General features: G+C 36.8%; 1 protein-coding gene across 3 annotated transcripts in view; it reads right to left on the minus strand.

The window, feature by feature from the left end:
• The window catches only part of LOC126827498 (plexin-B), a 310132-nt gene that overhangs the window by 264440 nt on the left and 25886 nt on the right, over nt 1-19806 (minus strand). For all 3 annotated transcript variants that reach the window (XM_056102566.1, XM_050556896.2, XM_056102565.1), the window contains one exon: nt 17077-17130. The gene's annotated coding sequence lies outside the window, so the exon portion shown is untranslated. Of the gene's footprint in view, nt 1-17076; nt 17131-19806 lie in introns of those variants that run through there.

The following is a 19806-nucleotide window of genomic DNA, read 5'->3' on the forward strand; positions in this document are numbered from 1 at the left end:
GTTGTATCATAAGGTATCATTGAGTTAACTGACATGGTTTCCATTCCCTGGTTGTATGTGACAAGGAGTAGGGTTGCCTGTCCAACCTGGTGGGTTTTCTCGGGTCCCTCGGTTTCCTCCCACTGCTAAAGTCCCTACGCGCACGCAAATTATTGAAATAAAATTGAACCATATGTTAGTCCCTAAATGACCTAGTTAGTGTCGAGGGGACGTTAAACCCCATTTCTCTCTCTCTGTGCATACAATATACTTGTATAAAGCCCATTATTTATCTCTAGACAACTTCACTTGCTGTAAACGAAACGAAATGAAATGGGGTTTAACGTCCTACTCCGACTAGCAGTTGCAATTCAATATAAGAATACGTTGATCAAAACAATTCACAATTTCTCGAATTCTGAAAATGCACCACAAAAAAATAAATTTCCTAAGAATTTTTATGTCTGATTTTGCCTCGTCAGTGGTGGAGGATGAAGGGTCTAACAGGAACAATGTTTAGTCATTTGGCTGATATAAAAAGATGAAGTCTTTTGTACACATTGATGTACACATAAAAGAACACTTGTCAGTGATGCAGGCCGGAGGGCCTGACAGGGACAGCTGTCTAGTTGTTCGGATGGGCCAAAAAACCAAGGTCCTGTGTAAATATTGGCGTGCTTGTAGGCCATAGTGCTGCTGCCTGGGGAACATTTCCCTCATAGCACACTGTATAGCGTAGGCCCGTCTTCATTAGCCCAGTCGGAGCAGAACAGTAGGACGTTAAACCCCATTTCATTTCATTTCCATGCAAAAGTTGGTCGTCATTAGTTTTAATAACCTTTCAGCACTGTACCCCCCACCAAAAAAAACCCCCAAAACAAATGTTTTACATGTTTTGTTAATGATATGAGATGGAAAAACAAGTTTTCTTGAATACCACACTGTAGCCAGAATCCTCGGGTTACTACTTGAAAATAAATATAGAGTTTTTTCAATACCATGTTTTCAAAACAAAATGTACTGTCGCCAAGTTTTCCAATGTTTTTTTGTTTGCGTAATGATACTGAGACAAGAGTATCGATGCATGTTACTTCACTACCATCACACTTTCAAATAAGGGCTGTCGAAATATTCTGCGATAATTAAATATTGAACGGAACCTACCTGCTATAATCACATTTTGCGCTTGAGAGTTATGTCCACTTCACGGCATTAAATCTCCTCGAACGCTGTAAAACCTGGCCTAAAACCATCTACCACTCAAAGAATTTACGCTTGCACATTGAGAGCTCCACTTGGTCCCTCAGCAATTTTATTTTCCTCGATAAGACCGTATGTATATGGTTTCACTCTTCCCGACTGTCCAAATAGCATTCTTATGTCCAATAAACACTAGGCTATTTTAAGCAATGAAATTTGCTCTTTAGAAATGAAAACCAGAGAGTAACTATATAACCCAATTGAGGCGAATTATTTGGAAACCTCTCAGTTGACAAGAAAACGTATAACTGTAGGATATACCAGGACGTATTCTTCAGCAGGCACGCAAAAAATCAATCGTAGTTCCATCCAACCAAAGCTGTAATTGCAACTCTAGATTTGATCAGATTTTCCTGCTCGAATTCAAGACGTTTTTTTCGTTATTTGTAGCATATAGCCAGTGTGTCAACGTGCTCTCAACCTAATCAGATTTGAAACCAAAGAAATTTATATCAGAATTACTTAAAAAAACATGGACATTAGCTGGCTGAGGTTTTCTAATAATCATATTCAAACCATTGAATTGTTAATGGAATTTATAACAAAATCATCCTCTTTAGCAGTATAACATGAAGCGCTCACTGTTTGTTTTCAGTTGAATAATGTTTTAATAGCTAGTCAACATTACTTTGGATATTTTGAGACTAACACATGCTATAAAATACTGTAACCCAGGTATTATTTAAAGGGTGTATGGCTCTATTTTTCAGACCTTGAAATATGGTTCTAAAAGCACATATGGATGTATGTAAACTGATTTATATTCAATTTTTGAAAAAATATTGTAATTTCTAATCAATTACAGCATTCTACACCTTTTTTAAATTATTATTTTGTCATTTGTGAATCAGCCTTTACTAATTACTTCCACATTGTGTTGCTTGTAGGATATGTTTTTATTTTTTCATTACAAAATGGCACTCGAAACCATTGGGTACACAACATGGCAAGATAATAACATGAATATTGATTGAAATTGATCAATATTGAATTCTAATTTGTGTTTTTAATTTTGAATATTATGAAAAATATTGAGTTAGAGACTTTGCTCCTTGAATCTTGTGGGGGTGGGGGGTGGATGGCCGAATGGTTAGCACATGCGTGCTGTATCATAAGGCTTGTCATTGATTCAACTGGCGTGGTTTCGAACCTCCGTTTGTACGTGACAAGGAGTAGGGTCGCCTGTCCAACTTCATGGGTTTTCTCTGGGTCCTCAGGTTTCCTCCCACTGCTAAAGACTCCTATGCACAAGTGAATTATTGAAATAAAATTGAACCATATGTTAGTCCCGAAATCACCTAGTTTGTGTCGAGTGGACGTTAAACCCCATTTCTCTCTCTCTCCTTTAATCTTGTGTATTTAGCATCAATTTCTTTAACATTCATTCAATATCAAAACTTTGAAAAGTTTGAAAATTCGTTGCCTAGAATCATCTAATTTATCACTGTAACCCAGGTATCATTTAATCTTGTGTATCTAGCACTAATTTCTTTCACACTCATTTAATATCAGATCTTTGTTTAAAAATTCGTAAAAACTGTTTAAATTAATTTGATTAATTTTGAAAATGAATGTTCAATTTACAAGTATTAAATTTCTTGACCACTGTTCAAAAATTAATCATTATACATCATTAATCAATTGGATTGTTTATTTTTTAACAGTGATTGAGAAATTGTAAATTGGACACTCATTATCAAAATTGAATGGTCAGCTTTAAACTGGACAGAAGTACATATTAAACGATTTATGGTGATTTTAAACAGTTTTTATGAATTTTTAAACAAAGATTGGATATTAAACAAATGTGAAAGAAATTAGTACTAGATTCACAAGATTAAATGATACCTGGGTTACAGTGACTGACCATTTAAAACTGACCATTCAATTTTGATAATGAGTGTTGAATGTACAAGCCCTAATTTCCTGACCACTGCTCAAATATTAATCATTATGCATCAATAATCAATTGGGTTTTTTATTTTTGAACAGTATCGAGAAACTAAACGCTTGTAAATTGAACATTCAATATCAAAACTGAATGGACAGCTTTAAACGGGACACACATACAAATTAGATGATTTTTGTAGATTTTAATTGATTTTTACGACTTTTCAAACAAAGTTTTGATATTGAATGAATGTTAAAGAAATTAATGCTAAATACACCAGATTAAATGATACCTGGGTTACAGTGAAACATCCAATGACCAATGACCAATGAAATGAAATGAAATGGGGTCTAAAATCATACTTGTCTGCATCAACTGGTTTAAAGGCTCAATACCACTCTTGTTGTAACTGAATAATATGTCCCAATCTTTATTCTGGTCAACAAATTGTACTATTTCACAATATTCCAATTAATTGATGATACAAATTTCATCTTAACACACCTAATTTAAAAAATTGGAACAATTCAACTAAATGATTTGAAAAGCCTAACGTAAACCTTTTCAAGTGTGACTTGGATTTAAAAATATTTTCAAACCCTCTGGACAAGTAAAATAGGTTGTAGTAATGGATAATTTACACAACAGGTAGGACACTTAAACATCTAATACTTAGAATAAGGCTATTATTTATTTTCTGGAGCTGTGAAGCCAGCAAGAGTGTTATTGTCCCTTTAATGAAGACAAGCATGTGCCATGTAGTGTGGTTTGCGGACAATTTCACTTACCCTTCAAACAATTCCAGCTGTCAAGAGATTTTTGACATGTAAGCCAATCAGTAAACTGATTTATTGTCCCATCCAAAAGGCTAGAAGCTTTTCCTTGCATGGCTGTACTTGTTAATGGCAACGCTATTTGTCATCAGCTTTGAATACTTAAATCCACCAGTATCAATGCATACCTCCTGAAATCTGGCCGTGTAGCTTTAAGAAAATGCAAATTTATCTTTTATTACATTTGTCCATGAAATGTATGTATTTGCCTGTCTCCTGAATTAACTTTAATAAAATGTATGGGAGAAAAATCGAAGTCGTGGCCGATCGCCAAGTTGCAATTATTTTTCGTATTCGTTCAATGTTACTTAGTGCAGTATCCTTACAATTGTCCATCGTAAAAAAAACTTAACTGAATTACCTCCCCTCGAAATGTCAATCAAAAGTGCCAAGAATGCAAATAAAGTGAGGTTTAATGAAAAAGAAAATAGCAATGAAGACATAGAAATGAATTGAACTGAAAATTTATGTGAAAGGAACTTCTCAATGTTTTAAATAAAAACTTTTTATTAACCGCAAAATTTGTAGATTTCTAAGCAAAAGATATACGAAAAACACAAATCTAAATAAATTGAAAACAAAATTCCATTGAAAACAACACATTGCAATGGATTGCATAAGACCTTTTTTATGAACTGCAAAAACTTTAGATTTTGAAGAAAAATATACAAATAACACCATAAGAATACAAATTACAAATCTAAATAAATTGAACACAAAATTTAATTAAAAGCAATGGATTGCATAAGAACTTTTTATTAGCCTAAAATTTCAAGAACTTTTTATTAGCCTAAACAAAGAACATGTAATTAGTCTAAAACTTTGAGAACTTTTTATTAGCCTAAAACATAATGAACTTTGTTGGGCTAGTCATTCCATACTGTGTTCCAGCGGGAATGCATTTGACAGAACTGGGGGCTCTATTTTAGCCCAACATGAATATTGTGGGGGGGGGGGGGGGGTCAGGGAATATAATTATTGGGAGTAGTATAATGCAGACTGACAATGCATCACTGACAAGAGGGAACCACCCCGGAAAATCTGGATGAACTTTATCGGCCAATGCAGGGATCGAACACCCAACCTCCAGGCTAGGGAGCCAGCGTCTTACCCAAATAGCCACTGTGACTCCCTAAATATAACAGAAAAATACTTAAAGGGACAATAACACTCTTGCTGGCTTGAAAGCTCCAGAAAATAAATAAGATCTCTATCTAAGTACTAGATGTTTAAGTGTCCTACCTGTTGTATAAATTATCCATTACATCCTATTTTACTTGTCCAGAGGGTTCGAAAATATTTTTAAATCGACGTTTCATTTGAAAAGGTTTACGTTAGACGTTTCAAACCATTATGTTGAATTTTTCAAAATTTTTAAATAAGGTGTGTTAAGATGAAATTTGTATCATCAATTAATTGAAATATTGTAAAATAGTACAATTTGTTGACCAGAATAAAGATTGGGACATATTATACAGTTACAACAAGAGTGGTATTGAGCCTTTAAGGCAAAATAAAACCTAAATGTTTTTGAAATCAACTAATTGCAATGACCAATGTAAGAACATTAATTATTAGATACAAATGAAATGGTGTTGAATCTCCTAATTTTCTGCAACAACTGGGTTAATGAAGACAGACATACTAGCCTGATAAAGACGAGGGTATCATCGTCGAAACTTTGCATGTTAATACACCAGTAATTGTTATTCCATATATAGTGTTAGTGTGTTACAGTTTAATTACTATACGCCACTCAAAAGAAATACACCATACAGTGCATGAGTGACATTTTGCACGGATAGCGACACTGAGGCCTACTCTTATGTCGAATTCACGCTCTTCATCCTGCACCACTGTCAGGGGGAAAGTATGCTGAAAAAAAACCAGATGACCCTTCTTGGTCAACACCAGTAGTAGTGATCCCAGAACCTATTGGTTAGTGAGCCAGCATCTTTCTCACTGAGTCACTGTGTTTTTGTTGTTAGTTAGTTGTATTTTACGTCCGATTCCACCGAGGTGGCTACCATTCATTATTTTAGACAAATCTTGACGATAAAAATACCTTCGCAGACAAATAAATGTAATAAAAATATATGTAAAATACAAAGTGGATAGTAATGGCCTCATATTAGAATTATGTTGTTAGACTTTGGTAGAGGAATGAATTTATTATACCTAAAGTTCCTACAAACTAAATATTTTAAATGGTTTTATATACCAGTTTGTTTTTTATTGTTTCTACCGACCAACTCCTCTGCCAGTTTTATGTCAGTAATTGGTGGGTTTTTTTTATTGTTTTAGAAGAAATCACTGTGAGTCTGGGTTTATTGATGAAGAATTTATACAACAGTAAAGGCGAGAGATTATAAAAGACGAACAACAAAGTGCGAAATGGGGTTTAACGTCCACACGACACAAACTAGGTCATTTCAGGGCTAACACATGGTTCAATTTTATTTCAATAATTTGCTTGCGCATAGGGATCTTTAGCAGTGGGTGGAAACCCACAAGGTAGAGGAACAACAGATAGGGTTTAAATGAAATGGGGTTTAACGTCATTTTCTGCACCAACTGAGCTAATGAAGACGGGATTACGCCATGCAGTGTGCTTTGAGGGAAATGAATTCCAACTGCCAAGGGATCTTATATACGTGCACGCCAATGTGTACACGGGACCTCAGTTTTTGTCCCATCTGAATGACTATGCATTATCCCTTGTCAGGCCCTCTGTCCTGCCCCACTGACAATCCCGATGAACTTTCTCGGCCAATGCAGGGAGCCAACATCTTATTCACTGAGCCACTGTGGCTCCCTATAAATAGAGCAATTTGGTCAAGACAGTAGCATTTCCAACTGTCCAGAGATCTTTCAACTCCAACTGTCACAAAGAGAAACCAGGCCCCAAGTACAAAAAGCATCTCAGATTTAAGTTAAAAATTTACTCAACTTTCAATCAATGTTTATGAGAAATATCTTTGATCTAGAAACACAAAACTTTGCACATAGTTTCTTATTGATGTATTTGATACATTAAAACAACAAAAGTTTTATAAAGTGCTATATTTAAGTTAAAATAAGGCATACAATTTAGAATAAATTCTTAACTGAAGTCTTAGGATGCTTTGTGAACTCAGGGACCATGTGAAACCTAATAGAATTCTCTGGAATTCTTCAACTCTGGTAATAATACAACTTGTAAAATCACGAAAGTGTGATATTTAAATATTTCAGCAAATAACAAGTATAACTCGGCATGTTCAATTTCTTCCCCAGATACTGCCAACACATTAACACTTGCTTCTCCATTATTTTAAATTATAAAATAACATACAATTTTAAATCTTCCACAAGTGTTAAAGAAATTGCTTCAATTGCATAACATCATCTGGTGTTTCTCAATAACCAATTTTGAAAATAATTTTATACAAATTTGACAAAAAGCACATGGTTTAGCTAAAAGATCATTCTATCACAAGTTTTGACAATAGCAATTTCCCAGGATAGCAGTTGATACTGAAAATTAAATTGTGAATTGTATTCCCATCTAATTGTATGATATTAAAATGTTTTTTTCTTTTTAGAAATGAAATGAGAAAGGAGTTTACCATCCTATTTTTACTCCATTTACTGGCCAAATGCAGCCAGGCATACGTACATCATGCAGTTGAATTCCAACTGCCATGGTTTCTTTTATGTGCATATCAACATGTATGCATGGGGGGGGGGAACGAATGGCCAGTGTGTCTGTCATTGAGTCAACTGGCGTGATTTTGATTCTCTGGTAATATATGACAAGGAGTGGGTTTTCTCCGGGTTTCTTCCCACTGCTAAAGACTCCTACGCACAAGCGAATTATGGAAACAGGGTCCTACGGTTTCTTCCCACAGCTAAAGACTCCTACGCACAAGGAAATAAAATTAAACCATGTTTTCAGGGAATTGAGATAGTCAACATTTACGAGTATCAGGTACTAAAAAGGTAGTCCATACTAACAATGTACCAGGTGCTAAAGGGTCTTAGCCCATTCAGATGCTTAAGTTGAACTGGTTTAAAAACCCCGGGGATTGTTAAACCAGTTTAACTTAAGCGTCAGAACGCAAATGTGGGGCAAATAAACCAGATTAAAAACCCCAGCTTGCGACCTGTCTTCGAGAAGGATTATTTATTTATTTTAAACTGGTTCATCTTAGCCGTCTGAACGTGTTGGCTTAAAAACCCCGGCTCCAGCTTGCTTTGAGCATGCACAGTACGCAGTAAAGTTACATTCCTGTGAAAATATCGGGGTCAGACAGTGCCAATGTTATGGAAAGTGTGCGAGAACCGAATACAGAATATGAAGCTACCCATGCGTAGTTAACTAACCTCCGACCAAAGAGGTCAGAATAGTTAAACTGGTTTGGCTTATAGTACATGTGAATGCAACACGATGCTGTCTTAAAAACCCCAGCGAATATGAACTGTTTTAAAAATAAGCGTCTGAACGGGCTATAAGTTTGCCTAAATTTATTTTTAACTCCTTCAACCCCTGCCCCAATCTTTTTGATTTTGATTTTTCCATTACATTTATTGAGTTTTATTGACTATTAATAACACTTGGAACCTTTGTAATCTTTACTTAAGATTACAAAGCTAATGAAGAAGTCACAACAGCCTTCTCCCTCGCACAAATTAAACCTGCCCAAATCTGAACCCAATGTATGTCATTCAGCAGTTAATGTCTTCTATACCATCTTCCATCTCTATCAAAAGCCATTAAAAAAAAATGTATTTCCAATTACAACAAGCATCTATCTCAATAACAGTAACTATTTTTAAATCATAAACGATCTCATACGATGATCAATCGCAGCAATCAAAGATCAAGAAATCACATAAAAACCTATCTGACTTCCGGGAACATAAGCCGCCTTGACAAACCAATCAACGTAATGTCATTAAACATACAGTTGAAACTCTGATTTATTTTTACGCTTGACGTAATTTTATCATTCAAGGAGAAATTTTATCGGTGCCACAACGAAAGATAAATAGCTGTATTGCATGTACAGGTAAAATTAACTTTTGTTTGTTTATTTACCTTCCACGATCATCAATGATAAAGATAAGAAGGTGATTTAATAATGATATTAATACTCGATGTATACAATCTAGTGGTGTGCAAATAAACATTAGCAAAAGTACCACTAAAAGGAAACACTCTGGCTCTTGTTAATAAGGCGCTGGATCACATTATAGTGGTGTGCAAATAGGGCGAGAGAGAGAGAGAGAAATGGGGTTTAATGTCCACTCGACACAAACTAGGTCATTTCGGGACTAACATATGGTTCAACTTTATTTCAATAATTCGCTTGCGCGTAGGGGTCTTTAGCAGTGAGAGGAAACAGGAGGACCTGGAAAACCCCACAAGGTTGGACAGACGACCCTACTCCTTGTCACATACAACCGGGGAATCGACATAATGTATCTTTAACAATTTTTTGTCTTACTTTTACTAATGTTATTCGTGCACACAACATAGATTTATTAAAGATACATTATAGGAGATTCGATAACGAGTTGCTAGTTCTCACTGTAATAGTTAAAAACTAGATAATGTAAAGGCAATTTGCTGAAAAGTTTATTCAAATTGATCCACTATGAACTGAGAACAAAGCGATTGAATTTCCGCCTAGCCTTGATCATCCTTACTAAAGTCAGTACGATAAACAGCATAGTCCCGATTATCCATTTAATCGTTAAATCGTGACGGAAAGTTATACAGTAAATCGGCTCACAATCCACTAAAGATCGCAGGCTAGCGATGCCATCTAGAGTTGATTATGGTCTGGAAAGGTTAATTAATGTCTAATTAATAATATAGATAACATTTCAGGTCTAAAGAAAGACCTGCAATCGGCAGATTTAGCTCTTGCATAATGTATGTTTAATAATATTATTATTTAATCTTGACCATGCAATAGTTAACCATTTTCTGTTGTGGTATGAAATGAAATGCAGTTTATCTTACCTTTCTGCACTAACCAGGCTAATGTACTATGAGGGGAATTTTGCCAGGACAGCAGCATTTCTCAGAGCCCCGTCTGTGGGGCCCTCACCTAGAAAATTTTGAAAATTGACGGCCTTAGACTCGATTTCTGAGCACTTAAAAAATAGTTTCAGAGATTTGATACACTATTAGTTTTGGCATCTTGTTAAACCATAGATTAATTAATACCCTGTAAAATCGAGATCAAAACACTGCTGCGGCTGACCCGCAGACAGAAATATACCCATAAAACAATCAGAAAGACGATTTTGTAAACCTATGCACCATGATATAGTATTGGCACATGGGAAAAACCTTGTCAGCGATTGTCAAAACGTATGTATGTTACCGCCCAGTCTTCAACTTTTGGACTCAGTAGGCGGCACAGTTTGGCCAGTGCGCGGCGACCGCCTAGTCACCATGTTAAACGAGGCTCTGGCATTTCTGCCTTATCAAGAATTAAATTTTTTTTTTTTTAATAACACAATAATTTTGTTCTAACAGTTCTCTTTATAGCCCAGCCAGTGACTGAAAGATATCATTGAAGTAGGTTTGAATTATTAATCTTAATTAAATGGTACTGGGTTGAACTCTATATACGCTCCTACAATATTAACCGTTAATCGCTACGATAAGTTCACAGTTCATTTACCATGCTACAGTATTGTGCTCCAATCCTTCCATATATACTATTCAAAAAAAGTAGGGGATATTTGATTTTTAAGTGTTATTAAAGTCACCTAATGAAACTGACGAAGAAACAAATGACAAAATGAAATGAAGTTCACATTCATCGATTTATTCCAAATGATCGTTAGACTAAGTAAGGCACAGACTGACCATTATAAGGGTAAAATGATACCCGGGGTCAAACAGCAAAGTTACCACAGCATCACAACCAAGTCAGTAACGGGTAAATCCTCCTCTGTTTGCCAAACAAGCATTGATCCGACGTGGCATACTCCTAATGAGACGTCTAAGGTCATTTTGGTCCAGATTGTCCCATTCCTGTTGCAACGCAGCAGCAAGTTCTTGGACATTGGCAGGACGTTGTTGACGTTGACGTAACCTCTGTCCAAGCATGTCCCAGACATGCTCAATGGGGGAGAGGTCGGGACTCAGTGCTGGCCAAGGTAATGTGGTGATGTTCTGTTGTTGGAGGTAACCTGTAACGATCCTGGCCCTGTGACATCTTGCGTTGTCATCCTGGAAGATGAAACGGCGGCCATGACGTCGTGCGAACGCCACAACATGGACTGCCAAGATGTTGTCCCGGTAGTACTGGCCTGTAACACGCCCTGCAACAACATGTAAAGACGTTCTTCCAGCAACAGTGATGCCTCCCCACACCATAACAGAACCACCCCCAAATCGATCATGTCTGATGACGTTAACGTCTTGGAAGCGCTCGTTTTGACGACGCCACACCCTCCTACGTCTGTTGACGATCCCTACACCAACGACGTCTTGCCTGAATGTGATGATCTCTCAAACAAAGGATCACGCGAGGACGTCGGGCGCGAAGGTGACCCCTATGCAGTCGATTCCGAATCGTCTGGCCACTCACTCTCACACCAGTGTCTGTTTGAAGACGAGCGCTGATCTGATTTGCTGTGATGACACGATTTCTCAAGGCCAAGGTACGGATAAATCGATCCTGGGCTTGAGTTGTCGCCCTTGGTCGACCTGAGCGTGGTCTGTCCTGTACAGATTGTGTATCACGGTATCTGGACCATAGCCTGCTTATGACAGACTGAGAAACATTCATCGTCCGCGCCACAACCGCCTGTGTTGTGCCGATCTGTAGCATGCCAAGGGCACGTAACCTTTCATTTTGGGTAAGCCGACGCATATCAAAATTTGTTTTCTGGTCACTAAAACAATTAAACTGATGTTTCCACCCTAGAATTCAATGCCACAATGACTGTAACATTCAAAGTCAGAGTCGTGCAAATCTTGGGTTGGACCCCCATGATGATCCCAAGCATCACCTGCATTCCATGCGGTAGCTATTGGTGCGTTTGGGCGTCACATGTAACTGGAAATGTTTCTTCTGTTAGGTTCTATAGTGACTTTTTTCGTAGTCATTTGCATATTTTAGTATTATGCCCCCAAAATCAAATATCCCCTACTTTTTTGGAATAGTATATACTGCTATATACACAGAGTATTGAAATAAAATTGAACCATTATTAGTCCCGAAATGACCTAGTTTGTGTCAAGTGGACCTTAAACCCCATCCATCTCTCTCTCTCTCTCTCTCATATACAAAAAGAAAAAAGTATCCAATCTTCCTGAACTGTCTTGAGGAAACACTAAACCAGAATGTCTGTCATTTAGTCAAGTTGCCTGGTTTCATTTTCCTGCATGAAGGTGACAAGGAGTAGGGTGACCTGTCCAACCTTGTGGGTTTTCTCCGCGTCATACTCATACGGTTTCCTCCCACTGCTAAAGAACCCTATGCACTAGTGAATTATTGAAATAAAATTGAACCAAGTTAGTTCTGAAATGGGCTAGTTTGTGCGGAGTGGACCTTAAACCCCCTCTCTCTCTCTCTCTCTCATGTAGTTTTAAATTTTGCCCTCCTGTCATCCACATATATATATATCTATCTTAAATCTTCAAAGGATTCAAATCAATCAACTATTACAACTCAGTTATTCAGTTCCAGTATTCGACATAATAACTTGCCTTTTTACCAGGCTACAATATTGCGCTCCTGTCTTCCATAATACCGCAAAATATATATATCTATTTTAACTCTTCGAAGGATTTAAATCAATCAACTGTTACCCCCCAGTTATTCAGTCCGAGTATTCTACATAACTCACCTTTTTAATTTAGTCTGTCTAGCTCGTTAGTTGGGGTTTAAATTAAACCTAATCAAATTAATTGACCTGTCTGGCCAGTCACAGATTAGACCAGGAAACAAATTAAAGATGACTGAATATTTTTCACAAGTTCAATCTGTAAAACAGTTTCAGAATTTCTAATGCAGAAGACGAAAAACCAATGTTTGTCTATACCATTGGTAGCATATTAAAGAGAGAGAGAGAGAAATGGGGTTTGACGTCAACTTGACGTTCGGGACTAACATATGGTTCTATTTTATTTCAATAATTCGCTTGCGTGTAGGGGTCTTTAGCAGTGAGAGGAAACAGGAGGACCTGGAAAACCCCACAAGGTTGGACAGACGACCCTACTCCTTGTCACATACAACCGGGGAGTCGAAACCACGCTGTTTGACTAAAAGAAAAACCTTATGACACAATGCGCACGTGTTAACCATTCAGCCATCTACCCCCTCCCCCCATCTCATTAAAGAAGCACTGATCTCTGATAATCGAAGTAAGAGTAAACTAGTGCCCCTGCCAGAACATAATTTCTGTCAAAGCATACTGAATGGTGTATGCATGTCTTCATCAGCCTGGTTAGTAAAAGAGAGACAGAGAGAGAAATGGGTTTTAACATGCACTTGACACAAACTAGGTCATTTCAGGAATAACATATGATTCAAAAATTATGTCATTAACTCGCATGCGCATAGAGGTCTATAGCAGTGTGGGAGGAAACTGGAGGTTCCGGAGAAAACTCATGAGGTTGGCGGTTAGTAAAAAAAAAAGGTGACGTTAAATGTCATTTCAATTTATTTCAAATTCTGTCTTTTATGTTTTACACAGGTGGACTTGGACTTTCCTTTTTAACGGAAAGACTACCTAATGCATCCTTGTCCGTCCTGAAAGTGCTACCCACAACATTTGGGCAAGTCTTCTCGGCATAATGCAGGATTCAAACGGGAGGTTGAAAAGGGCTTAAAACAATCCTGTGTTTATTACTACAGCAGCTTTCCGTCTGGCGCCTACTCTCTGTCAAATTCCAACTGTTAAGACTTAGTTTATGTACACCCAACAGGTGTGACCCGAGTTTTCCTTCCTAACAAAAAGATTACCCAACACTTTCCTTGTCATTCCCGAAGGTGCTTGACCTGCGACAAGGTGGCTGAATTCTATGTCAAATTACCCAAAAAAATGGCAAAAATAAACCATATCCTTTTAGATTTTCATATAATTTTACTTAACTACGGCCATCTGAATATGTGACGGCCATGCGTGTTGTGACCAAAATCGCCAAAATAAAATTGGCCATATCTCCAGCATCGTTACTGCGTTCAAGCTGAAATGTTGAATACCAACAGCCAAAATAAGCATATAACCCAAAGTTTGCCTTATTAGTTGATTTAACATGAAATGACTCAGTTGGAACCCTTGAAATTTGGGAAACTCTTCTCAGCGTGTACATGTACTATATGGGATTCGAATGCAGGACAGACTTATAAGGGAGATTTCACTCATTCGACTGTCAAGCTTATACGTATTGACCGGTTCACCAGCAAGTAAAGTTAATTATCAATTGCCATAGTTTTAGATTCTATATAGATTAATACTCTTGTTGAAGAGACCCCTTTCTTTTAACCCCACAAGCAAATCACTCTTCATAGTGAAATAAATCAAATGAATCAAATAAACGAAGGAGAAAAGAAAAGAAAACAGTGAACACGGAGAAAAATAATGATATTTACTCAAGATAACAAATAGAACAACCCTATTAGTACTTGACTTAGGCCACGCTGATTTGAATTGATGTTCTTTAGCAAGACTTATTTAGTCAGGGGGAGGAGAAATTCTTGGAATGAAATGAAATGGCGTTTAACGACCTACTGTTCTGCTCCTATTTGGCTAACTAATACAGGCATACGACATACAGTGTGCTTTGAGGAAAATTGTGTCCGGACAGCAGCTCTACTGCCTACTCTTATATCAAATTCCAACTGCCAAGGGGTCTTTTACATGAACGTCAATGTGCACACGGCACATCGTTTTTTTCCCATCCAAATGACTAGACAGCTCTGTACTTGTTAGGCCATTGGTCCTGCACCAATAATTTGCTTGTGCGTAGGGGTCTATAGCTGTGGAAGGAAACTGGAAGACAGAGAAAATCCACGAGGTTGGACAGACGACCCTACTCTTTGTCATGTATAAGTGGGGAATAAAAACCACTCCAGTCTAAAGAAGAGAGAGAGATATGGGGTTTAATGTCCACTCAACACATACTAGGTCTTTTCAGGACTAACATATGGTTCAATTTTATTTCAATAATTCACTTGCATGTAGGGGCCTTTATAATTAGCAGAGGAGGGAAATAGAAGAACCCGGAGTAAAACCACGAGGTTGGACAGGTGACCCTACTCCTTGTCATGTACAAGCGGGGAATCGAAATCATGCCAAATGACTCAATGACAGACCTTAGGATGATATGCGCACATGTTAACCATTCAGCCATCTAACCCCCTGTCCAAAAAAGAAGCATGGCATGTTCTAAATCGACCTTATAACTTGGGTTTTTTTTAAACACATTGCCCCAAGAACAACAACAAGATTACAAGGTGCATGAAACCAATTTAGATACAAAAGCTTTTTAGTTTCAATATTTGGAAAATTGAAACACAAACATCGTTCGCAAGACTCGATCAGCTACCTATTAATCAAGACCTATAAAAGATTTTCAAATAAAATGGCTTTGGCCTTATGAATGATTTGCTACTTGAAAGAGAACCACATTTGGTTTGATGTACAGCAGAACAGTAGTTCCATTAAACCTTCCGTTACAGAAACCGACATGAAATCAATGTTAATACGGACATTTGGATCAGAAGTCAATACAACACACCTCTGAACGCCTCAAACAATTCCCACAGTTTAACATATATGGGTAATCTCTACTGACATTATCAACAATTAACTTAGCTTCATACCAAATAAGAAATGGGTGGGAAAAAAACGAACAACCAAGGAAAATAAAAGATAGATTCTAAAATACGATTTGTATGGAATCACGTCTTTATATGCAATATCTGGTTGAGAAGAGGTATCATGTGTTCTAGAACGAGTAAGAGAGAGAGAAATGGGGTTTAACGTCCACTCGACACAAACTAGTTCATTTCGGAACTAACATATGGTTCAATTTTATTTCAATAATTCGCTTGCACATAGGGACTTTAGAAGTGGGAGGAAACTGGGGGACCCGGAGAAAACCCACGAGGTTGGACAGGCGACCCTACTCCTTGTCACGTTCAACCAGGGAAATGAAAGCAAGATAATAAAGAATAAATTAAAACCAAATTTTAAATCTTCAGGAACCATGTTTCAAATATAGTCCCTGAGCACATGTTAATATTATAGTGCCAAGTGCTGCCACCTGTTGTTTACTTCTTTAAACAGGTATATGACAGTTCTCGCTATAATATTTAAAAGATAGATAATGAAAACAGAATATGCTGAAAATTTCATTCAAATTGCTTCATTCTGAAGCACGATATTAGCGATTCAATTTTAGTCTAGCCTCGAACGTCATTACTAACGTTGCAAAGATAAAAAACAAAGTCTGAATTGTCCATTTTTACGTTAAATTATCCATCACAAAATGTATTCAAATACACTAAATATCACAGACTAACGATGGCATCGAGTGTTGATTATGGTCTGGATAAGTTAATTAATGTCTAATTAATAATTTAGATAACAATTCAGGCCTAAAGTAAGACCTGCAATAGTCAGATTTAGCTCTTGCATAATGCATATTAAGTGTGCACAGGTTTTGTATTATTATAACGTGTTAGTATTGTTTATATTGTTTAGTTAGGATGTCAGTGCTCTAAATTTTTGTATTTTTATTTTTTGTACTTTGTATACTGTACCCTGTCCTCAAAGGATGTTTTCAAGGAATAAAATTCAATTCTTTTCTATTCTAAAGACATACACCTAGCTAATAACCTCACCTTTGGTCTATGAATAGAAAACATATGTTGTTCTATGACATGATAGGCTAAATCCTTGATCGTTAGAAATAACAGTATTTTAAATATATTTTTGAATTATTATCAATATCAAGATGACTGGAATCCAGTCTAAATCGATGTCTGTCAAGACCTTACAATGGTGAAGGAGTAAGGGATATATATGCTGTAATTATTTTATTTATGGTTAGGTTTCATTACGCAGGCCAACATTGATCCACACCCAACTTACCTTGCTAGGTCTCTCAGCTGCTGTCTTCAAAACCAATCAGAAATACTTTTTTGTCTGAAAATACAAAAAAAATGAGCATGACATGATCACAAAGATGTAACATCTTGTGGCACACGCTGAACGCCACCAAATTATAATATCCTTTTAAATATACATCTGGTTTCTGTCAAAAAGTCAAAATGTATCAATTATCCTTAACCATCAATTATCCATTCTTAGAATTCATAAATGTAGGATCAATAATAGAGTTTACGCTCGACTGACCGTGAAAAGGTGCGCACTCCTAAGAAGTATTTATTAATTTAAATACCTTAACGATTATAGTCATTCAAATTTTCTGAGAGAGAGAGAGAAAGAGAGATAGAGAGGGAGATAGAGTGCGCTCTCTTAAGAAGTATTTATTAATTTAAACAACTTTCGGATTATAGTCATTTAAATATTCTGAGAGAGAGAGAGTATATTAATCCAATTAAGTATGATCAAAACACATGACATAATCACGAAAAATATGTATCAATAACTCGGCTATATCAAGCAGTTTACAAAATTTAAATCAAATATCTTAAAAGTTTAAATTTAAAATGATCAGGAAAGCTAAAATGACAGATGAACGGATGGGTGGAAACATAACCTATAATGGACTAAAACAGAAAAATCATGCTTACAAAAGACAAGTATGTTTATAACGATTTTTTTCACCTATACGGTGCCCCTTGAGGGAACTAATTACATAGATTGCCATATTAAGAGCTTACGTTAAATGCCACGAAGTAGGGGGACTATGTGACGGATGATACTGATAAAGTAAATCGCCTGACAGTATGATAGATAACAACTCCACTCTTATGGCAAAAAAATCTTTTCATTATCGGGTTTTAACAGAAATGATGGCAATACTAAGCCTAAATACATGAAAAATACAGATTTGTATTGCTGACTTTCTGTCAGAGTCGTCTTTTATGTGAAGCATAATCCCCGTCAAATTTGACAGTATACATCGCGGTAATGATTACGGATGGTGTGCGCTACTTATTATCCTCATTACATCAAATAATATTTTTTTTCAAAAAGCTCACGATTCCATCTTTTTTCTGGCCGTGAAAAGCAGTTGTTACTGGGAGTTTTGTCGATTGTACATACAGCCATTATTCGCTATAAAAGTGCGATCAAAAGGGAAATTGTGGAGATAAATTGATCATCAATTTGGTTAAATTACGGAAGTAAATCAACATCAAAACATACAGGTTGACATCTTTATGTATCACAAATATTCAATATCTTTCTACTTAGTTTGAAAGAGAGAGAGAGAGAGAAATGGTGTTTAACGTCCACTCGACACAAACTGGGTCAATTTGGGACTAACACATGGTTCAATTTTATTTCAATAATTTGCTTGCAAATAGGGGTCTTTAACAGTGGGAGGAAGTCCGGGAACCCGAAGAAAACCCACGAGGTTGGAACTTAGTTTATAAGGAAAGGAATAGAATAAAATGAAATGGGTTTTAACTGGGCTAATGAAGACGGGTATATGCCATACAGTGTGCTATGAGGGAAATTTCGCCAAGACAGCGGCACTACAGTCTACTCTTATATTGTATTCCAACAGTAGAGCAGCCCCCGCACCCCCACTAAGCCAAATATTCACGTACACCTATAATCAAAACCTCTGTTCGGATTCAAGAAAATTTCTGATTTATGGCAACAATGTTTAATAATGCATGCTCATGTTTTATAAGTAAATGTTGTCACACGATTCTGGTCGCCAGATTGACTTCAGTTCCATTAAAACCCACTGTTTTTGTACATACTCATAATTAATTGTAAAAGCTTTCCTCACATACAATTTCTATACATTTTATATATTTCTAATACTATATACAACATCCTTTTTTATGGATTTGATTTCATGATCAGAAAAGCTTTTGGCTTAAAGTGTTTTATATTGTTTGAATTTTTGTAAACAATATTTTGTTCAGGATACTTCAATGAGATTGGGGAACAGGTCCCGGTTTCACAAAGCATTTTCAGACTTATGAATTTACTCAACTTTCAATCACTGTTAATGAGAAATATCTTTGATCCAGAAACCCAAAGCTTTGCATATAGAATTTTATTGATGTATTTGATACATTAAAACAACAAAAGTTTTATAAAGGGCTATATTTTAGTTAAAATAAGGCAAACAATTTTGAGTAAATTCTTAACTTAAGTCTGAGAATGTTTTGTGAAAACAGGGTGGTTATGTAAAACCTTTCTACCATAATTTGGTGAATATGGTTCTAGGATGTCCAGGGTTTGATCCTTTTGTTGGCTGAGAAATCCAAGACGATAAACCATGTATACCATTGTTAGCATACATGGTTTATCGCTTCGGATTTCTCAGCCAACAATATTGTTAGCAGGGATCGCGGTGGCTAAGTGGGTAAGGTGCTGGCTCACTAGTCTGGAGGTCGGGTGTTCGATCCCTGCATTGGCCGAGAAAGTTCATCCAGATTTTCCGGCGTGGTTCCCCCTTGTCAGGGATGCAGGAAGGAGGGCCTGACAAGGACAGCTGTCTAGTCATTCGGATGAGACGAAAAACCGAGGTCCCGTGTACACATTGGCGTGCACGTAAAAGATCCCTTGACAGTTGGAATTCGATATAAGAGTAGGCTGTAGTGCCGCTGTCCGGGCAAAATTTCCCTCATAGCACACTGTATGGCGTATGCCCGTCTTCATTAGCCCAGTTCG

The sequence above is a fragment of the Patella vulgata genome, chromosome 7, assembly GCF_932274485.2.
Source record: "Patella vulgata chromosome 7, xgPatVulg1.2, whole genome shotgun sequence".
NCBI lineage: Eukaryota > Metazoa > Mollusca > Gastropoda > Patellidae > Patella > Patella vulgata.